The 11,663-nt window shown below is 43.7% G+C and overlaps 1 long non-coding RNA gene across 1 annotated transcript; it reads right to left on the reverse strand.

Moving 5' to 3' along the window:
* Positions 1 to 6,587: 6,587 nt before the first annotated feature.
* LOC132002882 (uncharacterized) lies at positions 6,588 to 9,101 on the reverse strand. The gene is made up of 3 exons (XR_009400055.1): positions 8,959 to 9,101; positions 8,680 to 8,840; positions 6,588 to 7,137 (listed from the first exon to the last, which is right to left on the reverse strand). It is a non-coding gene; the product is annotated as an uncharacterized LOC132002882 (long non-coding RNA).
* Positions 9,102 to 11,663: the final 2,562 nt, after the last annotated feature.

Below are 11,663 nucleotides of genomic sequence, written 5' to 3' on the forward strand. Positions count from 1 at the left end.
TTCCCTCGGAGGAGGCTGAGGCCCACTGCTGGGCAAGAGTCAGTAAAGTTCCTGGCTGCTGGGGCCTCAGATGAGTCTGACAGGACACCCACCCACTGCCCATGATACCCCACACCCACCAGGGCGCTTTCTGTTGCTTTCCACCAAGGATTTTCAAGCTCACCCCACTGTGAACCCAGAAAAGGGAAAACATGACAACAGAGAGGGTGGGAGGGTCTGTTAGTCCACTTGGACTGCTCTGACAGAATGTCCCAGACTGGGGGGCCTATCTGCAACATTTATTTCTCACTGTTCCGGAAGGTGGGAAGTCCAAGTTCACGGAGTTGGCAGACTCAGTGTCTAGCGAGAGCCTGCTTCCTGCATCTGTCTTCTGGCTGTGTCCTCACATGGTGGGAGGGGTGAGAGAACTCTGTGGGTTTTGCTTTTTTTTTTTTTTTTTTTTTATAAAGACACTAATCCCATTCCTGAGGGGCTCCAACTCATGACCTCCCAAAGGTCCTACCTCCAAATACTATCACACTGCGGTTTGGGTTTCAACGTAGGACTGTTGGGGAGGGGATACACATTCAGTCTACTGCAGAAGGGGGTACAGGTGGAAGTGCAAGGGAGACGAGTGAAAGAAAAGGGATTTGGCACACAGTGTGGGGTGCTTGGTGAGTTTGGTTGCATAACTGGCCCCACTTCACTTCCTCTTGGACCCCCACACTGTGCCAGGTGACTTTGCAGCGCCTCCCACTAGTATATTTCATCATCTCTGACTTTGGGCTTGGCCATGTGACTAGCTTTGGATAATAGAATGGGACACAAAGTGACACTGTCCCTGTCCCAAGCCTAGGCCTTAGGAGGCTCTGCTTGACTCTTCTTACATTCTTGTGCCTCAACCCTTGCCATGAGAAGAACATTCCCGAGGGGCCTCCTGGCCCTAAGGAGGAAAGGCATGTGGAGCCCAGCCTAGATCAGTCTGGACATCCCAGTGATCCACAGTTATGTGAGCAAGTTCAGCTGAGATCATCAGAACGACTCAGTTGAGCCCAGCTGGGTCAGCAGACCTCCAGACACAGGAGAAATACCGAAAGATTGCTGTTTTAAGCCACTGAGTCTTGGAGGAGGTTTGTTACACATTAATAGTTCACTGGTGTTCCTACCTAGCGGCCACAGCCAGCTTTCTGCCTTGTTGTAGAATCCTGATTTTGTTAATGCTGACAATGTGCCATTACTGGTCTAAGCCAATCATGTCACTTCTGTTACTATTTGCTAGATATTTTCCTTCCCAGGCTTCTTTGCAGCTGGTGGTGATCATGTGGCCTACTTCTGGCCAAAGAGAAATGAAGGGAAATCTTACTTCTGGGAAAGATTTTCATCTTGATGAAAACAAAGCCCTGTTCTGTCCATCTCTTTCTTTCCTCTTTGAGCCCTGGTCTGACTGTGTGATGCCTGGAACCGTGGAAGCCACCCTGTCACCATGAGGTCACCCATCTGAGGATGAGAGGTCCATATACTGCAGATGCCCAGACAGGATGAGAAAAGCCTGGGTTTTTTACTACATTGTTAAGTGTCAGAACAGACCCTGGGACTACCTACCTCCAGCCTCTCACTAAGAAAAGCAATGATCATCTTTACGGTTCAAACCACTGTCGGCCAGGTTTCCTGTTATGAAAGCCCAGTGCATCGCTGAGTGGTGAAGGACATAGTTAAGGTGGAGGAGAGGGGCGTGGGTGACAAATGAGGGAGGTGTGTGTCACAGTGCTGTGAGAAGAACATTGAAAATTGAAGACCTCTTCCTAATTAGCTGTGTAACCTTGAGTAATTCACTCACCTCTCCCGGCTGCAGTTTCTTCTCCCAAGAGAAGGCATTTAACTAGATGATTTCGAAGGTTGTCACAGCTGGAGCACGGACTCTGAACGTATACAGTCAAGTCTCTGGGTGCCAGAGCTGGACAAATATTCACAGAGGATTTGGGAGAATTATTAATTACACCCCAAGAAAAGACTGGGGATAGTTGTTCAATAGCAAATGCTTAGCTCTGGGCTTGTAAATAATGAGTTTCTTTTTCATTCTGAGTTTGTGTCTAATATCAGTCTTACCTGCTCTAGGGAACTTGCATCAAATGCTCATTAGATGCCTTGTTTATAAAAAATGATTTGCATGCAAGGAGCAAATGCTTCCTTTTCAGGAGCAGGTGTTGTGGGATGAAGAGAAACATGCTGGCTAATGCCTTGTCATCCAAATTCACAGAAATTTCTGGTATCCTGGGCAGGTTTGACACCATTCTGGGGAGAAAACTAAGGGACACATCCTCTGAATAAATTAGTCTACTTATTCAGTTTCTGGTTCTGCAGAATAGAGCCTTGGCAGGATCCCAGAGAAGCATCAGCTGGGGAAAAGAATCACTTTATTTTCTGCGTTAGCCAACAGCATTTTCCTGCCCAGACTCTGCAAAAACGGACTTGCTTAGCTTTGCAGGCTTCTCCAGCTGCCACTGTTTCTCTGTGGCCTTCTGCTTACACATGCCCCCGGCTCAGTCAGATTTCTTCAGCTCTAATATTTCCCACCCCCCCAAATGATTTTTCTTTACTTCCTCTTTGCTCTTCACCATAGTGCACATAAGCTTTCCTTTTCTTCCTTTCCTTTTTTTTTTTTTTGGCCTGTTTTCTTCTACTGTCTAGTTTCTTCCTCGTTCACTCTCTCCTTCTCTCTCTTCTATTGGCATGTCCTGAAAGGCTTTGACTTTTGCGAAGTAATGTCCCTAAAATCTAGTAAGAACTCTAATGGGGGGGGGGTCATGATTGTCTGATATAATCACGCAGAAGAATTTTTACCAGCTACTATTCGCTGTTCACAGAGAATTTTATAGTTCTAGTCTCATTCTATTTTCTTTATGATATTCTGTAACATAATTTTTAGCTCTGGAAACAAAATGCTGGCTGAAAGTGGAATTTGGGCAAAAGGGTGAATTTAGGGCAGAGCAGTAAAGGCCACCTGAGCACATGAATGTCATTCGTTTATACGCACATTTTACACACCTTTATTGAAGAAGACTGTGGAATTTTAAAGCAAGGAGCCAAGGACTGTAAGGTTCATGAACTGCTCATAGATGGAGCTTCTGTAGAGGAGGAGCAGGTGGGAATGTTACAAGGAAGCAGGTCTCCTTCTAGCAACACATACCTTAGGAGATCTCAAGATTAAATGTGTTTTATCATTGTTAATTCTACTCGGTTGAAGCAGACCCCAAACCAACCCTCTACTAGACCCAACTAAAGACTCTTTCCTGAATAATGAAGAATGGGATCTGTTTGAACCAGCCACAAACAGACCTGTAGATTAATTTCCAGAGTGCTGCTTTTCAACCTACCATCACTGAGGACCCCTCTTTCTAGAGTAAGCAATCTGCCCTCCACCCCCTTAGCTAAGTCTTCAGCAAATCTCTTCACTCGCGTGTGTTCTTTGCCTGGCACGTCTACACACTTGGCTTTGTGGATTTTATTTATTTTTATAGCTCTGGTAGTCTTCATTGTTTTCGTTTTCAGAATATAAGCTATAGGGGAGCCAGCTAATGGTTAACATCTGGCAGCAGCACCTAAGAAATGCAGAACATTGAAAACAACTAAAAAGAATACAACCAAACCAAACCAAATCAAACCAGACCAGACCAGACCAGACCAGACCAAACCTCAAGTCAGGAACAGCGGCAGTTTGGCAGTTCCATAGTAACAGCAAATCTCCCTCAGGAGACCGGACCCTGCTGAGAAATGAGACCCGCACTCACTTCCCAGCTCAGGTCATTTCTAACCAGGAGTCGGTTTCAACTGGAGGAAGCCAATTTCAACAGCAGTGTTTCTGATCCAGATCTGAATATTGCTTTCTGTGTTTGTGCGGCTTCTCTGTCTCGTTTAACATTCCAAGTTCAGCAGGTTGATGAGGAACAAAGGCCATAATTTTAACAAAAATGACCTGCCCTTTTAATGATTTACCAGGTATGGCGGCAGCATTCGGTTGGTTTAGGTAGGAATTGTGCATCTTTGACTCTCGGGCTGTGATAATCTGAATTTTCTCAGAAGAATCCTTCCAGAACTTAAGTTCATTTTGTTTTGTGATCTCATTAAAGAAAGTAGGGAGATTTTAAGTCCCAAACCGTGCCCCTGCAGCCCACTTTTCAAACTGTGGGAATTATCGGAGCCCCGTACATCATTCTTCCCTGAAAGAAACATCCGGCACTTTCCCCACATGTGTGCTTTCCTCCTACATCAAGATGCTGTTATGATTTGTTTTTCCCCTTATGGCAGGTTACTAATATACCACGTATTTGTGAAGGGAATTTATTGAAAATAGTGCAGAATCTTTTTAATGTATTCCTTGTTGCAGCTTTAAAGTATTACCACCCAGTCACGTTTCTGTGTCTGGCTGTCCCGGTGTTTTAGGGAGTTTTGGTATTCAGTGTGGAGTCTTAAATCAGACGGGACTCAATGTCTTCAATGGTGACCTTCCCTGTTCCTCCCTTATTATCATCAGATGGGACTCAACATCTTTAACAGTGACCTTCCCTGACCTTCCCATCGGTCATCTTTAAGTCAATGTTTACTCAGCACCTACCACTTAGGACTTCTTTTTGGGCATATACAAAATGGTGTTTGAATATACCCCCTCGGCCTTCTGAGAGCTCAAGTTAGGCCATCTTCTCCTTTCCTCCCTCAAGCGTTTGTTAATGGGCAGAAGAATGACCATAAGAAGAGCCCTTGGATAATTCAAGAGGCAAGCCAGTGCAATGGCCCACTCAGGAGTGGAGGTTTGATGGCGTGTTTGCAGAATGTAGAAAGCAGGATGGTGTAGCCAGTAGTGGGAGTATATCAAAAGAAGGAGGGGAGATATTTCTCTTCCTTTTGTAGAAATGTTCCCATAAGACGTGGTTTCTTGAAACTATCAGCTATCAATTGCTGCATAACGAATAACCCCCAAACTCAGTGGCTTTATTAAAACAGCAATGATTTATTATCCCCTATAATTGTGAGGGTTGAAAATCTGCACAGTTCTGTTGCCTGTCTTGCAGTAAGAGTTGTAAGACTTTGGGGCTATAAGGTGTAAGATGCCCTCAATCACTGTCAGCAGTAAATGCCGGTTGCTGGCTAGGGCATGTCTATTCTCTTTCCTGTGACCTGTTATCCTCCAATACACTACAATGCCATTTCACAGCAAGGTGGCCTCAGGGTCAAGCTTAGGCTCTAGAAGTTGTACAGCGCTACTTCTGCCACATTCTGCTGGTCCAAGCAGTTCTCAAGGACATTTCCGATTTGGGAGATGGAGAAATGAGTCCACCTTTTAACGGGAAGACCAAAGGGACATAAACGCCAGCAGATGTGATTCATTGGGAACCATTATTCCAACAATCCATCACAGCAGAAGTGGGGTCAGAAGAATGGGGATGAGGGCAGGGCTAGGAAGTAAGAGGAGGATAATTTAAAAACTGAAGATGAAGATTCCTTCCAATAGTTTATTCCTGTCTTCAATGATAGAATTCTATGCATCAGAAAATAATTGTTTGCCCCCAGTTATTTGCTTCTGGGGATACAGATTCAAGGGGATGCATGAATGAAGGAAAAATGATGGATGCCTACAATTTTATTAAAGTGTGGCATTTAAAGAATATGATATAAAATGGAAAAGCAGAAAATATTTCATTGCCAAAGAGATAAGAGGAAAGAAGATTTTATCAGGAAATTATATATATATTCCAGATTACATATGCACATTTCAGCACACATAGGAGATGTTTTCTGCTGTAAGATAACTTTAATTTTATGGGTGAAGCTTTTGAAGAGGGTTTTCCTTGCTGTAGCCTTGGAATTCAGGCAGTCTGTCACCAAGTGATGGGCACATGGCTTTCACTGAGAGCCATGTGGGTCCTTCTGTTCAAGTCTCTTAGAGTCATAATCTCAAATTTCCTCTACATAATAATAAAAAAAAAACCCCAACCAACATGGTATTCTTTATTAAGGGAACTGAATTTAAAAGAATTATAACTGATTTTTTTGAAGTTGAGTTTCAGAAATGATTCTTATAGCACAATTTTGTACTTTTCTTATTAGTCTTTAACTTCCTCTTGATTTAGATCCTGAATCTAAAGCCAATACTCTTTCCCAGGAGTTCCTGTCTGAGCAGTTACTATTGGCTTTCTGTTGGACTTTCTGGAATACTGAAGAGGTGGCTGGATCTAATTAAAGAGATAGCTTTAGTTTGTCTTTCCAGAATACCATGACTCTGTTTTATCTGTGTGCACTTGGGAAAAAAATGTAAAATCAAGCATAGAGGTAAGGTGCCACAGAGATCATAATTGTGTCTTTATTCACTACTAATTTACTCCTGAGTTTTACTTTGCAGGACTAGTGTGGCCTGAATAAAACATAGGTAATTTACATTCTCTCCTTCCATTGTAACCAATAACCACTTCCTTATAAATTGCCATAATTTCAGGCTTCTACAGACACTTCCCCGGTAGGCTTAAAATTTTTAACAGTTTGAAAAGTAATCTTCAAAGGTTTGGAATAGTAACTTAAGCCACTTTTATGTATGTAAGTACCATCTTTATTTTTTGAGGCATGACAACTTAGGAAAGCCAGAAAATAAAACAATAAAAAATCACTCTGAGATGTCCACCCTTAATTATGTCCCAAACTGGTCATCTTTTTGAGATGCATTCTTGTGAGCCTCCCTGAGCCTTTTCCCCTGACGAACAGCTGTCCTCTTTACCAATCAACCAAAGGCATTGGGGCCCTCCATCCTGAGTTGCCCTGTGGCGGTTCTGCATTGGTAGAGATTGTCTCTAGCACTTTGCAAGGGTGTCGAAAATGCTTTTTCTCTGCTTCTCCTGAGGGAGTTGTGGGGGTAATCAGCCTCAGCTGAGTCTCAACAGGAACAAGATCAAACCCCCAAATTTGCTCACTCTTGAGTTAGCGAGTTGGGTGAAAGCGAAGTCATTACCAGGTTCAACAGCTGGTCTTCCAGCCCCAGGCCACAAGCAGAATGCTACCGTCTCTGAAGTTTAATGATTTCAGCATTTCTGTAGCAGTTTCAGGGTCCCCAGCCTGAACTCAGTCAATTTCCACAGCTCACGGTGGAGGTGAAAGTGGAAATGCCACCAGCGTCTGCAATGGAGGCAAGATCCTGTAATTGGTCAATTAATAGCAGAAACACCAAAACTATGCCTGAAATTCTGGGAGACACAGGGACCCCACCCCACGTGTCTCTGTTCTGCAGATGGGGTGCTCGGTTCCCCTACTCTCGACTATCAGTTGTTCCAGCGGGACAGTTAGAGGACTTTGCAGGGCAAACCACGCTTTGGCAGGGGAGGGGGAGGGGGGGAGGTGGAGGGTGGGGGTGTAGCAACGGCAATGTGCTTATTCAGCAGAAAAAAAAGAACAATAGCTCTAAAGGGTAAGCATGTAGATGACACCCCGCGGTGTTGCTGAGGATAGAGCTCTGGACACATACACCTCTGCTGGGGCTGGAAGCAAGCACGAACCCCGGGGACACTCAGCAAACAAAGTGACAATGTGGAAATGTGTCATTATTTTAACTGGCTATGTAAGGTGCCATCGTATGCATATGCCATAATTTATTTAACCAATATTTAAGCTGTTTCTGAATTTTCACTATCATAAACAGGGCATAATGAACATCCTGATACGTATTTCTCTGTGAATTTGACCAATTAGGTCCTTGGCAAAAAACTCTCATGAACAGAAATGCTAGATCAAACTCTATGTTGCTGATACATAGTGTTAGGGGATCATCTAAAAAGCTATGTTTTCTTTCAGTATTTTAACTGAAACGTATATTTTTTCCTTTAGATATTTGCTCCACCTGGGACTCATTTTGTTGGTCGAGTTGCCTATTTTTCCAAACAACTAAGGCGATTTTCCCGACTTGCTTTTACCTTGTCTCAAATTCTCATTTATATATGTCTGTTTCTGCATTTTGTATTACTGAGCTTTGCGTTAATTATTGCATAATGCTTTAATTTTTATGCTTGTATCATATGCATATGATATGCATATTTGTCATTATTTGATCATTATTCTGCCTGGCTATTTTTTCATGCTGATTCTTTCAGAATTTTGGTATCGATTTTATTTTCTGTATTAAAGGGAAAAACTCTGATTTTTTTGTTTGTTTGTTTGGGATTTGCATTGAATTTGTCATTTGATTTCAGGAGTTACTTTTTTTTTTTATAATATAGAGGATATGTTCAAAAATAGAATTTATTTCTCCATTTATTCAAATGTCCCATATCCTTCAATAGAATTCTATTGTTTTCTTCAGATAGGCCCTGAACATCTCTTGTTAAATTTATTCCTAGGAACGTTACACTTCTTTGATTGCCCTTATTAAAGGGATAGCCCCCCTTAGAGCTCTCTAGCCTGTTTTATCAAGTAGGCTAATCCACTTAGCTCCTAATTCCCAATTGTCTGGAAGCTCCCGCTCTCCCTGTGAGCTGATACCTACAGGGGGCAGCAGAGTGGAGACTGGACAAGCCGCCTGCTTCTCTCCCTCCCCTTCTGGGCCCCTCTTCCTTGGCGCCGGGCTCCGGGCGTGGGCCCAGTTTTCCTAGTAAATAAGGGAGAATCAGTCTATGTTGTGAAACTCCCCTCAAGTGGCCAGCAATGAAAATATGAGCTTATGGACACCTGGGTGGCTCAGTCAGTTAAGCGTCTGCCTTCAGCTCAGGTCACGATCCCAGGGTCCTCGAAGTGGGTTCCGCATCTGCTCCCTGCTCAGCAGGGACTTTGCCTCTCCCTCTGCCTCTGCCTCTGCAGGCTGCTCCCCCGATTGTGCTCTCACTCTTTCTCTGACGAATAAATAAATATATAAAAATCTTAAAAAAAACAAAAAAACAAAACAAAAAAAAAAAAGAAAAAGAAAAAGAAAAGAAGGAAAGAAAAGAGCTTATTTCTAAACATCCTTACCTTGTACCTGGTGTTCCACAGGCTGCACCAGATGCCTTATGGCTGAGGGTGAGGAATTACAGTGGGGGTTGGGTAGCATCGCTGGCATTTTATCCTGGCCATGGCCTTGTGACCCAAAGCCCGGGGAGTCAGTGTCCTGGCCCTCCCTGAGAGTACTCTCTTACCCAGGGTATGCCCCCTGGAAATCTACTGAGGGAGAAAGGCAGCCCTAGCTTTTCAGAGGAGAGAGGCCATTTCCCCGGGGAAGAACAAGCTTTAGAAAACAAGGGGGCACCATCTCTTTTTTAGTTCTGATTTCTATCCTAGTCATTAAAAATCAAGCTTTAAAAATAAGACCTTATCCATTATGTTTAAATAATCATCACTGGGGCTTACAGTGATTAATAATGGAAGGTTTTGCTTAAATATTAAACATTAATGGTTTTGTTCTTCTCTTGAGAACTGGAAGCAGAGCTGGAAATGGGCTCACGACATGCTTTTTACCCCTGGGGTCTGGGCTGATTGCAAAGGTGACCCTTGAGAGACTGGTGCCTCTAATCAGAGGACACTCCTGTTCACGCCAGGATCCGCGCCAGGATCCATGCCAGGATCCACGCCAGGATCCACCGTCTGGGGCTGCAACCTCTCCTAGGCAGCATGGGTCTTCACAAAAGCCTTTCGCAGTTTTGTTTTCCCAAATGACCTATTGATCTGTTACAGAGGAATTTATTGTCATTGCTTCTTTCCTTTGATGTCCCATGATGACTCAGGGGCCGAGGAAGCCAAATCCCTTAATAATAATAGCTATTATCTGGCACCGAGCTGACACTTCATATGCATTATTCTATTTAAAGTTTACAAGTACCCTGAGGGATACGAAATATTATTCCTATCTTAAATATGAGGATATGGAGACTTAGAAATGTTAAGTAACTTTCCAAGTAGCCCCACCTTGTAAAGGGTAGAAGTAAGATTTGGAAACAATTCTTTTTTTTTTTTTTTTTAAGTATTGCATGTTATCCAATTTATTTTTTTAATTTTTTTAAAGATTTTTAAAAATTTATTTATTTGACAGATCACAAGCAGGCAAAGAGGCAGGGAGAGAGAGAGAGAGGGGGAAGCAGGCTCCCTGCTAAGCAGGGAGCCCGATGTGGGGCTCTCTGTGTCCATCCCAGGACCCTGGGATCATGATCTGAGCCAAAGGCGGAGGCTTTAACCCACTGAGCCACCCAGGTGACCCTGGAAACAATTCTTATCTGATTCTGAATCATGGGCTTTTTCCATGGCCTTGTCTCACCTAACAAAATAATAATTAAAGAGCTGGTACCATTTTCTTGACATACTACTATCTTCTAGACCCTAGACTAGCTCCTGTTCTTTGTCGAGTAAGGGCCTTTTCAGGATGATTTCAGAGGGTGGGCAACAGGGAGTAGTGGCATAAATATAACAGGAAACAATTGACCCGGGGCTTTTCCCTGTGCCAGACACTGTGCTAAGACTTTGTAGGTAATAAATCACTGAATCCATAACCAGCCCATGGTGTAGGTTCCATGATTGTTTTCTCCATTCTATAGTTAAATCAGAGACATTAAGCAACTTGTCTAATATCAGGTAACCAGCAGGTGGCCAAGCCAGGACTTCAGAGTTCTGTCCTCTGGCTTCAGAGTTCTGTGCTCTTACCATTCAGATGGAATCTCTCTAAGATGGGGAAGGCTTGGGGAGGAGCTTTCAGGGATGAGGGCTGGGGTTATCAAGAGTTCTGTTTGGGCCTGCTATATCTGAACAGATAGTTGGGTATCCCAACAGAACTCTTGAGAGAGCATGTGGATATCAACTGGGCCTCATCAGCACATAGGTGGTGTGTGAAGCCCAAGAAAAGATGAGGTCACGACTAGCAAATGTATAGGTAGGGAAGAGGAGAGACCCATGGCCCCTTCCACATCTTGAGAGAGAGTGGAAGGGGGAGGGCTGGCAAAGGACCCAAGGGACTATTCCCTTTCGCTCACACCCTACATCCCAAACATCAGCGGGACCTGTGGATTTCCCCCACTGCTTACCACTGCCCTGGCTCCACTGTCTTAGAATAAGCCAGTGACATGGTTCACTCCTACAATCTAGAGACTCCTTGGACAGACCATGCTGGAACGCTCAGAACTCAGAACTCCATCCATTGCTTTGTTCAGATTCCTACTCAAATGCCACCTCCTTGTAGGGATCTTTCCTGACCCCCCTGTCCAAAGAGCACCCCTCAATTCTCTTTCCCAAGACCCGCTTTAGTTCTCTTCATAGTCCTTATCAGTTTCTCTATTGTTCTATATTGTATCACATGTTCATCCACCATCTCTTCTCTGTGATGGGAAACTCTGAGAAAGCAGGGACTCTTATGTTATTTACCACTATATTCCCAGTGCCCTCCCCAGTGGGAGACACATATACAAATATCTGTGAACGATCGATGGAGAACAAAAAGTAGCGGTTGGGATAGGAGGAAAACGGAGGAGTGTGCAATCACAGAAGCCAAGAGAAGAGAGTGTTTTAGGAAGGCAGATGTCTGTCTACACCCAATGCTGATGCGGGTCAAAGCAGTCAGGATGGAATCTGGATCCTGATGTCCTTCCATTTCACTTTATCAGTATTGGTGTGATAAAGACTCATTTACAATGACATTCTCTGCTGCATTGTAGGTAACAGCAAAATGTTGAAACAAACTGGAGTAAATAGGCATA

Source organism: Mustela nigripes, chromosome 15 (genome assembly GCF_022355385.1).
Source record: "Mustela nigripes isolate SB6536 chromosome 15, MUSNIG.SB6536, whole genome shotgun sequence".
Lineage (NCBI taxonomy): Eukaryota > Metazoa > Chordata > Mammalia > Carnivora > Mustelidae > Mustela > Mustela nigripes.